Source organism: Dendropsophus ebraccatus, chromosome 11, assembly GCF_027789765.1.
Source record: "Dendropsophus ebraccatus isolate aDenEbr1 chromosome 11, aDenEbr1.pat, whole genome shotgun sequence".
NCBI lineage: Eukaryota > Metazoa > Chordata > Amphibia > Anura > Hylidae > Dendropsophus > Dendropsophus ebraccatus.
The window spans coordinates 3,599,641-3,612,140 of NC_091464.1; positions in this window are offsets into that span (position 1 = coordinate 3,599,641).

Genomic DNA, 12,500 nt, shown 5'->3' on the forward strand with positions numbered 1-12,500 from the left:
GCCGGCCGTCCCGGTCGGGAGAGGGCACCTCGATCTCGGATCTCGGCAAGCTCACCGGTGGAGGGAGGCGTAGTGGGCGGTCAGGGAGGGGGCCCGCGACCCACCCGGGGTGGGATATCGCGCGACCTTCCGGGCCCGTCGGGCGGGGACCGGGGTCCCCGGGGGCGCTGATCCGGGAGAGGGGAGGGAGACCCGCTCGCCTATGCCGGCACGGACTCAAAGCCCGGCCGAGCGAGGGGTCTCTCCCCACCGGATGCCCCGTTGCCTTATCGATCGGGAGGACGTATGTAGCAAGGTTTCATAGCTCTTTCTCTGGCTCCTTTCCAAGTCCGGCGGCGCGGTAATCTAGTGGGGAGTCCCGCGACCGGAGCAGGCTAGCGGGTGGGAAAAGTGTGCCTCCGCGGTCCCCGTCCTTCTCCCGCCGCCGCCGCCGTTGGGGTAAAAAAAAAAGAAAAGAAAAAAAAAAAAAAGAGACAAAGTCGGAAAGCTCCAGGACTTTGAGCGGCGATCCCTCTGTCCTTCTGCCGGCCTAGGCTTTCCACGTCGCGGCGTCCCTGAGAGAGGCTTGCCTACGCCTCTCTCCACGGTTCTTCCGCGTGGTGGCGGAAACGAGGTCTTGCGAGGAGCGTCACCACCCCCATTTCTACGGCAGCTCCCTCGCATCCCTGCCGACATTCCTGGAACTCCGGGTCGGATCTGGCGTTCAAATCCGACCTCATTCCGGAGGTCTGCGGGTCCCTTTCCCCACTTTTCCCGCCGGCGGCGCTCCGAGGACCTCGGCCTGGGGTGGGGGGAAGGGCCGGGTCCCGCACCTCCGGGGCTCTGGAGAGGGGACACCCGTCTGAACAGCTTCACTGAGCCCGAGGATCCCCGCGGGGGCTCCCGATGTCGCCCCGCCGGCTTCCGAGGCCGCCGTACGGTGCCGGGCTGGCCGCACCGCCCGGCGCGGGCCCGCCGCCGCCTCCTCCTCCTCCTCCTCCTCCTCCTCCTCGCGGACCTCAGCCCAAGAAAAATGACAAAGTCCGGGAGCTCCGGCGGGGAGAGCGGGACGGCTTGGTCTCTGGTGCCGGGCAGGATTGAACCCTTGCCCCGGGCGCGACGGGGAACCTCCGCCCGCTGCCCGGCTCCGCTGGGGAACCGGAGCGGCGCTCTTGGCCTTGCGGGCCTGCGGTGAGCCTTCGCCGTGACTACCGCTTTGCGCCGCTCCCCGTCGCCGGGTTACCAGGAGCGGCGTCTCTTCTCTCCCCCGGGCCTCTTGTGAACTCCCGCCGGATGCCAAGAGCCTCCAAGTGCCCGTCCGGCGGGGACCGGAGCGGCGCTCTCCCTCTCCCCGGGCTTCTGGGGACTCTTTGCCGGATGCCGAGAGCCTCCAGTCCCGCCGCACGGGGACCGGATCGGCGCGCTCGGCTCGCCCCGGCCAGGGCTGAGCCTCCCGCGGCTACAGTCCTAGGCGCCGCTCCCCGGCTGCCGGGTACCGGAGCGGCGCTCTTCTCTCCCCGGGCCTCTGGTGACTCCCGCGGATGGGCAAGAGCCTCCAAGTCCCGGCCGGCGGGGACCGGTAGCGGGCGCTCTTCTCCCCCCGGGCCTCTGGTGACTCCCGCCGGATGCCAAGAGCCTCCAAGTCCCGCCGGCGGGGACCGGAGCGGCGCTCTTCTCTCCCCGGGCTTCTGGTGACTCCCGCCGGATGCCAAGAGCCTCCAAGTCCCGCCGGCGGGACCGGAGCGGGCGCGCTTGGCATGCCCGGCCGCGGTGAGCCTCCGCCGGCTACCGCATGCCGCCGCTCCCCGCTGGATGTTACCGGAGCGGCGCTTTTTCGTGTCCGGGCTCGTGAGGCTCCAGACGGCTGCCCGTGCACTCACAGTCCCGCCGGCGGGGACCGGAGCGGGCGCGCTCGGCATGCCCGGCCGTGGTGAGCCTCCGCCGGCTACCGCATGCCGCCGCTCCCCGCTGGATGTTACCGGAGCGGCGCTTTTTCGTGTCCGGGCTCGTGGAGGCTCCAGACGGCTTGCCCGTGCACTCACAGTCCCGCCGGCGGGGACCGGAGCGGGCGCGGCTCGGCGTGCCCGGCCGTGGTGAGCCTCCGCCGGCTACCGCATAGCGCCGCGCCCCGCTGAAACCTACCCGGAGCGGCGCTCTTCTCTCCCCGGCTTTAGGAGCACCCTAGGACCGCATCCAGGGCTTCCATGAGACCGCTGGGGCGAACCGGGACGGGACCCGGACTCGTACCGGACGTTGGTGCACCCTCGACCGGATCCGAGGGCGTCCCAGGGACCGCTGGGGAGAAACCGGGACGGACACTGACTCGTATCCGACTTTGGGTGCACCCTCCGCCCGCATCCCGAGGGCGTCCAGGGACCGCGCTGGGGAGAACCGGGACGGACCCGGACTCGTCTCCCCTTTGGTGCCACCCTCGCGCCCGCATCCGAGGGCGTCCGGGGACCGCCGGGGAGAACCGGGGCGGGACACTGGACTCGTATCCGACTTTTTAAATGCCCTTAGCCCGCTCGATGGCCTCCGGGGACCGCTAGGGTGGACGCCGTCCCTAGAGTAGGGCTGGCGGTGGCGGAAACGAGGTCTGTCGCCGAGTGTCACCGCCCCCCCCGTTTTAGCGGCACGTGGCAGAAATTTGGCCGGGCTCGTGGAACTCCGGCCGGCTGCAGCGTTCAAATCCGACCTCCATTCCGGTCTTCTCTGACCGGGAGCTCCTCGAGGCTTTAGTCCGGGTCGGAGTTCCATGACCCGCCGGACGCGAGTGCCCCCGACAAGCCGGTCCCCGATGACTCCTGCTGGAGCCCCCCCGGGATCGGCTCCCCACAGCGCCGGCGCCCGCTCCTCGGTCCGGACGGACACTGACTCGTACCCGACGTTGGTGCACCTCGCCCGCATCCAATGGCGTCCCGGGACCGCTGGGGAAACCGGGACGGACCCCGGACTCGTATCCGACGTTGGTGCACCCTCGCCCCCGGATCCGAGGGCGTCCAGGGACCGCTGGGAGAACCGGGACGGACCCGGACTTGTATCCGACTTTGGTGCACCCTGGCCGCATCCAAGGGCCTCCAGGGACCGCTAGGGAGAACCGGACGGACCCGGACTTGTATCCGACTTTGGTGCACCCTGGCCCGCATCCAAGGGCCTCCAGGGACCGCTAGGGAGAACCGGACCGGACCCGGACTCGTATCCGACTTTGGTGCACCCTCGCCCGCCTCCGAGGGCGTCCAGGGACCGCTGGGGAGAACCGGGACGGACCCGGACTCGTATCCGACTTTGGTGCACCCTGGCCCGCATCCGAGGGCGTCCAGGGACCGCTGGGGAGAACCGGGACGGACACTGACTCGTATCCGACTTTGGTGCACCCTCGCCCGCATCCAAGGCGTCCAGGGACCGCGGGGAGACCGGGACGGACCCGGACTTGTATCCGACTTTGGTGCACCCCCTGGCCCGCATCCAAGGGCCCCAGGGACCGCTAGGGAACCGGACAAGACCCGGACTTGTATCCGACTTTGGTGCACCCTGGCCCTGATTCCAAGGGCCTCCAGGGACCGCTGGGAGAACCGGACCGGACCCGGACTCGTATCCGACTTGGTGCACCCTCGCCCGCCTCCGAGGGCGTCCAGGGACCCTGGGGAGAACCGGGACGGACACTGACTCGTATCCGACTTTGGTGCACCCTGCCCGCATCCGAGGGCGTCCAGGGACCGCTGGGGAGAACCGGGACGGACCCTGACTCGTACCCGACTTTGGTGCACCCTCGCCCGCATCCGAGGGCGTCCGGGACCGCTGGGGAGAACCGGGACGGACCCACTGACTCGTATCCGACTTTGGTGCACCCTCGCCCGCATCCGAGGGCGTCCAGGGACCGCTGGGGAGAACCGGGACGGACACTGACTCGTATCCGACTTTTAATGCACCTTAGCCCGCATCCGATGGCCTCCGGGGACCGCCGGGGGGGACGCCCGTCCCTTAGAGTAGGGCTGGCGGTGGCGGAAACGAGGTCTGGCGTCGAGTGTCACCGCCCCCGTTTTAGCGGGACGTCGCGGAATGTGGCCGGGCTCCTGGAACTCCGGCCGGGTAAAGCGGTCAAATCCGACCTCATTCCGGTTCTCTGACCGGGAGCTCCTCGAGGCTTTAGTCCGTGCCGAGTTCCAGGACCCCGGCCGCGGGTGCCCCCACACACCGGTCCCCGCCACCCCCCTGCCGGAGCCCCGAGGCTTGGCCCGGCCCCCGCGCGGCGCCCGTCCCCGGCCCCCCCCCCCCCCCCCCCCCCCCCCCCCCCCCCCCCCCCCCCGCCCCCCCCCCCCCCCCCCCCCCCCCCCCCCCCCCCCCCCCCCCCCCCCCCCCCCCCCCCCCCCCCCCCCCCCCCCCCCCCCCCCCCCCCCCCCCCCCCCCCCCCCCCCCCCCCCCCCCCCCCCCCCCCCCCCCCCCCCCCCCCCCCCCCCCCCCCCCCCCCCCCCCCCCCCCCCCCCCCCCCCCCCCCACCCCCCCCCCCCCCCCCCCCCCCCCCCCCCCCCCCCCCCCCCCCCACCCCCCCCCCCCCCCCCCCCCCCCCCCCCCCCCCCCCCCCCCCCCCCCCCCCCCCCCCCCCCCCCCCCCCCCCCCCCCCCCCCCCCCCCCCCCCCCCCCCCCCCCCCCCCCCCCCCCCCCCCCCCCCCCCCCCCCCCCCCCCCCCCCCCCCCCCCCCCCCCCCCCCCCCCCCCCCCCCCCCCACCCCCCCCCCCCCCCACCCCCCCCCCCCCCCCCCCCACCCCCCCCCCCCCCCCCCCCCCCCCCCCCCCCCCCCCCCCCCCCCCCCCCCCCCCCCCCCCCCCCCCCCACCCCCCCGCCCCCCCCCCCCCCCCCCCCCCCCCCCCCCCCCCCCCCCCCCCCCCCCCCCCCCCCCCCCCCCCCCCCCCCCCCCCCCCCCCCCCCCCCCCCCCCCCCCCCCCCCCCCCCCCCCCCCCCCACCCCCCCCCCCCCCCCCCCCCCCCCCCCCCCCCCCCCCCCCCCCCCCCCCCCCCCCCCCCCCCCCCCCCCCCCCCCCCCCCCCCCCCCCCCCCCCCCCCCCCCCCCCCCCCCCCCCCACCCCCCCCCCCCCCCCCCCCCCCCCACCCCCCCCCCCCCCCCCCCCCCCCCACCCCCCCCCCCCCCCCCCCCCCCCCCCCCCCCCCCCCCCCCCCCCCCCCCCCCACCCCCCCCCCCCCCCCCCCCCCCCCCCCCCCCCCCCCCCCCCCCCCCCCCCCCCCCCCCCCCCCCCCCCCCCCCCCCCCCCCCCCCCCCCACCCCCCCCCCCCCCCCCCCCCCCCCCCCCCCCCCCCCCCCCCCCCCCCCCCCCCCCCCCCCCCCCCCCCCCCCCCCCCCCCCCCCCCCCCCCCCCCCCCCCCCCCCCCCCCCCCCCCCCCCCCCCCCCCCCCCCCCCCCCCCACCCCCCCCCCCCCCCCCCCCCCCCCCCCCCCCCCCCCCCCCCCCCCCCCCCCCCCCCCCCCCCCCCCCCCCCCCCCCCCCCCCCCCCCCCCCCCCCCCCCCCCCCCACCCCCCCCCCCCCCCCCCCCCCCCCCCCCCCCCCCCCCCCCCCCCCCCCCCCCCCCCCCCCCCCCCCCCCCCCCCCCCCCCCCCCCCCCCCCCCCCCCCCCCCCCCCCCCCCCCCCCCCCCCCCCCCCCCCCCCCCCCCCCCCCCCCCCCCCCCCCCCCCCCCCCCCCCCCCCCCCCCCCCCCCCCCCCCCCCCCCCCCCCCCCCCCCCCCCCCCCCCCCCCCCCCCCCCCCCCCCCCCCCCCCCCCCCCCCCCCCCCCCCCCCCCCCCCCCCCCCCCCCCCCCCCCCCCCCCCCCCCCCCCCCCCCCCCCCCCCCCCCCCCCCCCCCCCCCCCCCCCCCCCCACCCCCCCCCCCCCCCCCCCCCCCCCCCCCCCCCCCCCCCCCCCCCCCCCCCCCCCCCCCCCCCCCCCCCCCCCCCCCCCCCCCCCCCCCCCCCCCCCCCCCCCCCCCCCCCCCCCCCCCCCCCCCCCCCCCCCCCCCCCCCCCCCCCCCCCCCCCCCCCCCCCCCCCCCCCCCCCCCCCCCCCCCCCCCCCCCCCCCCCCCCCCCCCCCCCCCCCCCCCCCCCCCCCCCCCCCCCCCCCCCCCCCCCACCCCCCCCCCCCCCCCCCCCCCCCCCCCCCCCCCCCCCCCCCCCCCCCCCCCCCCCCCCCCCCCCCCCCCCCCCCCCCCCCCCCCCCCCCCCCCCCCCCCCCCCCCCCCCCCCCCCCCCCCCCCCCCCCCCCCCCCCCCCCCCCCCCCCCCCCCCCCCCCCCACCCCCCCCCCCCCCCCCCCCCCCCCCCCCCCCCCCCCCCCCCCCCCCCCCCACCCCCCCCCCCCCCCCCCCCCCCCCCCCCCCCCCCCCCCCCCCCCCCCCCCCCCCCCCCCCCCCCCCCCCCCCCCCCCCCCCCCCCCCCCCCCCCCCCCCCCCCCCCCCCCCCCCCCCCCCCCCCCCCCCCCCCCCCCCCCCCCCCCCCCCCCCCCCCCCCCCCCCCCCCCCCCCCCCCCCCCCCCCCCCCCCCCCCCCCCCCCCCCCCCCCCCCCCCCCCCCCCCCCCCCCCCCCCCCCCCCCCCCCCCCCCCCCCACCCCCCCCCCCCCCCCCCCCCCCCCCCCCCCCCCCCCCCCCCCCCCCCCCCCCCCCCCCCCCCCCCCCCCCCACCCCCCCCCCCCCCCCCCCCCCCCCCCCCCCCCCCCCCCCCCCCCCCCCCCCCCCCCCCCCCCCCCCCCCCCCCCCCCCCCCCCCCCCCCCCCCCCCCCCCCCCCCCCCCCCCCCCCCCCCCCCCCCCCCCCCCCCCCCCCCCCCCCCCCCCCCCCCCCCCCCCCCCCCCCCCCCCCCCCCCCCCCCCCCCCCCCCCCCCCCCCCCCCCCCCCCCCCCCCACCCCCCCCCCCCCCCCCCCCCCCACCCCCCCCCCCCCCCCCCCCCCCCCCCCCCCCCCCCCCCCCCCCCACCCCCCCCCCCCCCCCCCCCCCCCCCCCCCCCCCCCCCCCCCCCCCCCCCCCCCCCCCCCCCCCCCCCCCCCCCCCCCCCCCCCCCCCCCCCCCCCCCCCCCCCCCCCCCCCCCCCCCCCCCCCCCCCCCCCCCCCCCCCCCCCCCCCCCCCCCCCCCCCCCACCCCCCCCCCCCCCCCCCCCCCCCCCCCCCCCCCCCCCCCCCCCCCCCCCCCCCCCCCCCCCCCCCCCCCCCCCCCCCCCCCCCCCCCCCCCCCCCCCCCCCCCCCCCCCCCCCCCCCCCCCCCCCCCCCCCCCCCCCCCCCCCCCCCCCCCCCCCCCCCCCCCCCCCCCCCCCCCCCCCCCCCCCCCCCCCCCCCCCCCCCCCCCCCCCCCCCCCCCCCCCCCCCCCCCCCCCCCCCCCCCCCCCCCCCCCCCCCCCCCCCCCCCCCCCCCCCCCCCCCCCCCCCCCCCCCCCCCCCCCCCCCCCCCCCCCCCCCCCCCCCCCCCCCCCCCCCCCCCCCCCCCCCCCCCCCCCCACCCCCCCCCCCCCCCCCCCCCCCCCCCCCCCCCCCCCCCCCCCCCCCCCCCCCCCCCCCCCCCCCCCCCCCCCCCCCCCCCCCCCCCCCCCCCCCCCCCCCCCCCCCCCCCCCCCCCCCCCCCCCCCACCCCCCCCCCCCCCCCCCCCCCCCCCCCCCCCCCCCCCCCCCCCCCCCCCCCCCCCCCCCCCCCCCCCCCCCCCCCCCCCCCCCCCCCCCCCCCCCCCCCCCCCCCCCCCCCCCCCCCCCCCCCCCCCCCCCCCCCCCCCCCCCCCCACCCCCCCCCCCCCCCCCCCCCCCCCCCCCCCCCCCCCCCCCCCCCCCCCCCCCCCCCCCCCCCCCCCCCCCCCCCCCCCCCCCCCCCCCCCCCCCCCCCCCCCCCCCCCCCCCCCCCCCCCCCCCCCCCCCCCCCCCCCCCCCCCCCCCCCCCCCCCCCCCCCCCCCCCCCCCCCCCCCCCCACCCCCCCCCCCCCCCCCCCCCCCCCCCCCCCCCCCCCCCCCCCCCCCCCCCCCCCCCCCCACCCCCCCCCCCCCCCCCCCCCCCCCCCCCCCCCCCCCCCCCCCCCCCCCCCCCCCCCCCCCCCCCCCCCCCCCCCCCCCCCCCCCCCCCCCCCCCCCCCCCCCCCCCCCCCCCCCCCCCCCCCCCCCCCCCCCCCCCCCCCCCCCCCCCCCCCCCCCCCCCCCCCCCCCCCCCCCCCCCCCCCCCCCCCCCCCCCCCCCCCCCCCCCCCCCCCCCCCCCCCCCCCCCCCCCCCCCCCCCCCCCCCCCCCCCCCCCCCCCCCCCCCCCCCCCCCCCCCCCCCCCCCCCCCCCCCCCCCCCCCCCCCCCCCCCCCCCCCCCCCCCCCCCCCCCCCCCCCCCCCCCCACCCCCCCCCCCCCCCCCCCCCCCCCCCCCCCCCCCCCCCCCCCCCCCCCCCCCCCCCCCCCCCCCCCCCCCCCCCCCCCCCCCCCCCCCCCCCCCCCCCCCCCCCCCCCCCCACCCCCCCCCCCCCCCCCCCCCCCCCCCCCCCCCCCCCCCCCCCCCCCCCCCCCCCCCCCCCCCCCCCCCCCCCCCCCCCCCCCCCCCCCCCCCCCCCCCCCCCCCCCCCCCCCCCCCCCCACCCCCCCCCCCCCCCCCCCCCCCCCCCCCCCCCCCCCCCCCCCCCCCCCCCCCCCCCCCCCACCCCCCCCCCCCCCCCCCCCCCCCCCCCCCCCCCCCCCCCCCCCCCCCCCCCCCCCCCCCCACCCCCCCCCCCCCCCCCCCCCCCCCCCCCCCCCCCCCCCCCCCCCCCCCCCCCCCCCCCCCCCCCCCCCCCCCCCCCCCCCCCCCCCCCCCACCCCCCCCCCCCCCCCCCCCCCCCCCCCCCCCCCCCCCCCCCCCCCCCCCCCCCCCCCCCCCCCCCCCCCCCCCCCCCCCCCCCCCCCCCCCCCCCCCCCCCCCCCCCCCCCCCCCCCCCCCCCCCCCACCCCCCCCCCCCCCCCCCCCCCCCCCCCCCCCCCCCCCCCCCCCACCCCCCCCCCCCCCCCCCCCCCCCCCCCCCCCCCCCCCCCCCCCCCCCCCCCCCCCCCCCCCCCCCCCCCCCCCCCCCCCCCCCCCCCCCCCCCCCCCCCCCCCCCCCCCCCCCCCCCCCCCCCCCCCCCCCCCCCCCCCCCCCCCCCCCCCCCCCCCCCCCCCCCCCCCCCCCCCCCACCCCCCCCCCCCCCCCCCCCCCCCACCCCCCCCCCCCCCCCCCCCCCCCCCCCCCCCCCCCCCCCCCCCCCCCCCCCCCCCCCCCCCCCCACCCCCCCCCCCCCCCCCCCCCCCCCCCCCCCCCCCCCCCCCCCCCCCCCCCCCCCCCCCCCCCCCCCCCCCCCCCCCCCCCCCCCACCCCCCCCCCCCCCCCCCCCCCACCCCCCCCCCCCCCCCCCCCCCCCCCCCCCCCCCCCCCCCCCCCCCCCCCCCCCCCCCCCCCCCCCCCCCCCCCCCCCCCCCCCCCCCCCCCCCCCCCCCCCCCCCCCCCCCCCCCCCCCCCCCCCCCCCCCCCCCCCCCCACCCCCCCCCCCCCCCCCCCCCCCCCCCCCCCCCCCCCCCCCCCCCCCCCCCCCCCCCCCCCCCCCCCCCCCCCCCCCCCCCCCCCCCCCCCCCCCCCCCCCCCCCCCCCCCCCCCCCCCCCCCCCCCCACCCCCCCCCCCCCCCCCCCCCCCCCCCCCCCCCCCCCCCCCCCCCCCCCCCCCCCCCCCCCCACCCCCCCCCCCCCCCCCCCCCCCCCCCCCCCCCCCCCCCCCCCCCCCCCCCCCCCCACCCCCCCCCCCCCCCCCCCCCCCCCCCCCCCCCCCCCCCCCCCCCCCCCCCCCCCCCCCCCCCCCCCCCCCCCCCCCCCCCCCCCCCCCCCCCCCCCCCCCCCCCCCCCCCCCCCCCCCCCCCCCCCCCCCCCCCCCCCCCCCCCCCCCCCCCCACCCCCCCCCCCCCCCCCCCCACCCCCCCCCCCCCCCCCCCCCCCCCCCCCCCCCCCCCCCCCCCCCCCCCCCCCCCCCCCCCCCCCCCCCCCCCCCCCACCCCCCCCCCCCCCCCCCCCCCCCCCCCCCCCCCCCCCCCCCCCCCCCCCCCCCCCCCCCCACCCCCCCCCCCCCCCCCCCCCCCCCCCCCCCCCCCCCCCCCCCCCCCCCCCCCCCCCCCCCCCCCCCCCCCCCCCCCCCCCCCCCCCCCCCCCCCCCCCCCCCCCCCCCCCCCACCCCCCCCCCCCCCCCCCCCCCCCCCCCCCCCCCCCCCCCCCCCCCCCCCCCCCCCCCCCCCCCCCCCCCCCCCCCCCCCCCCCCCCCCCCCCCCCCCCACCCCCCCCCCCCCCCCCCCCCCCCCCCCCACCCCCCCCCCCCCCCCCCCCCCCCCCCCCCCCCCCCCCCCCCCCCCCCCCCCCCCCACCCCCCCCCCCCCCCCCCCCCCCCCCCCCCCCCCCCCCCCCCCCCCCCCCCCCCCCCCCCCCCCCCCCCCCCCCCCCCCCCCCCCCCACCCCCCCCCCCCCCCCCCCCCCCCCCCCCCCCCCCCCCCCCCCCCCCCCCCCCCCCCCCCCCCCCCCCCCCCCCCCCCCCCCCCCCCCCCCCACCCCCCCCCCCCCCCCCCCCCCCCCCCCCCCCCCCCCCCCCCCCCCCCCCCCCCCCCCCCCCCCACCCCCCCCCCCCCCCCCCCCCCCCCCCCCCCCCCCCCCCCCCCCCCCCCCCCCCCCCACCCCCCCCCCCCCCCCCCCCCCCCCCCCCCCCCCCCCCCCCCCCCCCCCCCCCCCCCCCCCCCCCCCCCCCCCCCCCCCCCCCCCCCCCCCCCCCCCCCCCCCCCCCCCCCCCCCACCCCCCCCCCCCCCCCCCCCCCCCCCCCCCCCCCCCCCCCCCCCCCCCCCCCCCCCCCCCCCCCACCCCCCCCCCCCCCCCCCCCCCCCCCCCCCCCCCCCCCCCCCCCCCCCCCCCCCCCCCCCCCCCCACCCCCCCCCCCCCCCCCCCCCCCCCCCCCCCCCCACCCCCCCCCCCCCCCCCCCCCCCCCCCCCCCCCCCCCCCCCCCCCCCCCCCCCCCCCCACCCCCCCCCCCCCCCCCCCCCCCCCCCCCCCCCCCCCCCCCCCCCCCCCCCCCCACCCCCCCCCCCCCCCCCCCCCCCCCCCCCCCCCCCCCCACCCCCCCCCCCCCCCCCCCCCCCCCCCCCCCCCCCCCCCCCCCCCCCCCCCCCCCCCCCCCCCCCCCCCCCCCCCCACCCCCCCCCCCCACCCCCCCCCCCCCCCCCCCCCCCCCCCCCCACCCCCCCCCCCCCCCCCCCCCCCCCCCCACCCCCCCCCCCCCCCCCCCCCCCCCCCCCCCCCCCCCCCCCCCCCCCCCCCCCCCCCCCCCCCCCCCCCCCCCCCCCCCCCCCCCCCCCCCCCCCCCCCCCCCCCCCCCCCCCCCCCCCCCCCCCCCCCCCCCCCCCCCCCCCCCCCCCCCCCCCCCCCCCCCCCCCCCCCCCCCCCCCCCCCCCCCCCCCCCCCCCCCCCCCACCCCCCACCCCCCCCCCCCCCCCCCCCCCCCCCCCCACCCCCCCCCCCCCCCCCCCCCCCCCCCCCCCCCCCCCCCCCCCCCCCCCCCCCCCCCCCCCCCCCCCCCCCCCCCCCCCACCCCCCCCCCCCCCCCCCCCCCCCCCCCCCCCCCCCCCCCCCCCCCCCCCCCCCCCCCCCCCCCCCCCCCCCCCCCACCCCCCCCCCCCCCCCCCCCCCCCCCCCCCCCCCCCCCCCCCCCCCCCCCCCCCCCACCCCCCCCCCCCCCCCCCCCCCCCCCCCCCCCCCCCCCCCCCCCCCCCCCCCCCCCCCCCCCCCCCCAACCCCCCCCCCCCCCCCCCCCCCCCACCCCCCCCCCCCCCCCCCCCCCCCCCCCCCCCCCCCCCCCCCCCCCCCCCCCCCCCCACCCCCCCCCCCCCCCCCCCCCCCCCCCCCCCCCCCCCCCCCCCCCCCCCCCCCCCCCCCCACCCCCCCCCCCCCCCACCCCCCCCCCCCCCCCCCCCCCCCCCCCCCCCCCCCCCCCCCCCCCCCCCCCCCCCCCCCCCCCCCCCCCCCCCCCCCCCCCCCCCCCCCCCCCCCCCCCCCCCCCCCCACCCCCCCCCCCCCCCCCCCCCCCCCCCCCCCCCCCCCCCCCCCCCCCCCCCACCCCCCCCCCCCCCCCCCCCCCCCCCCCCACCCCCCCCCCCCCCCCCCCCCCCCCCCCCCCCACCCCCCCCCCCCCCCCCCCCCCCCCCCCCCCCCCCCCCCCCCCCCCCCCCCCCTCCCCCCCCCCCCCCCCCCCCCCCCCCCCCCCCCCCCCCCCCCCCCCCCCCCCCCCCCCCCCACCCCCCCCCCCCCCCCCCCCCCCCCCCCCCCCCCCCCCCCCCACCCCCCCCCCCCCCCCCCCCCCCCCCCCCCCCCCCCCCCCCCCCCCCCCCCCCCCCCCCCCCCCCCCCACCCCCCCCCCCCCCCCCCCCCCCCCCCCCCCCCCCCCCCCCCCCCCCCCCCCCCCCCCCCCCCCCCCCCCCCCCCCCCCCCCCCCCCCCCCCCCCCCCCCCCCCCCCCCCCCCCCCCCCCCACCCCCCCCCCCCCCCCCCCCCCC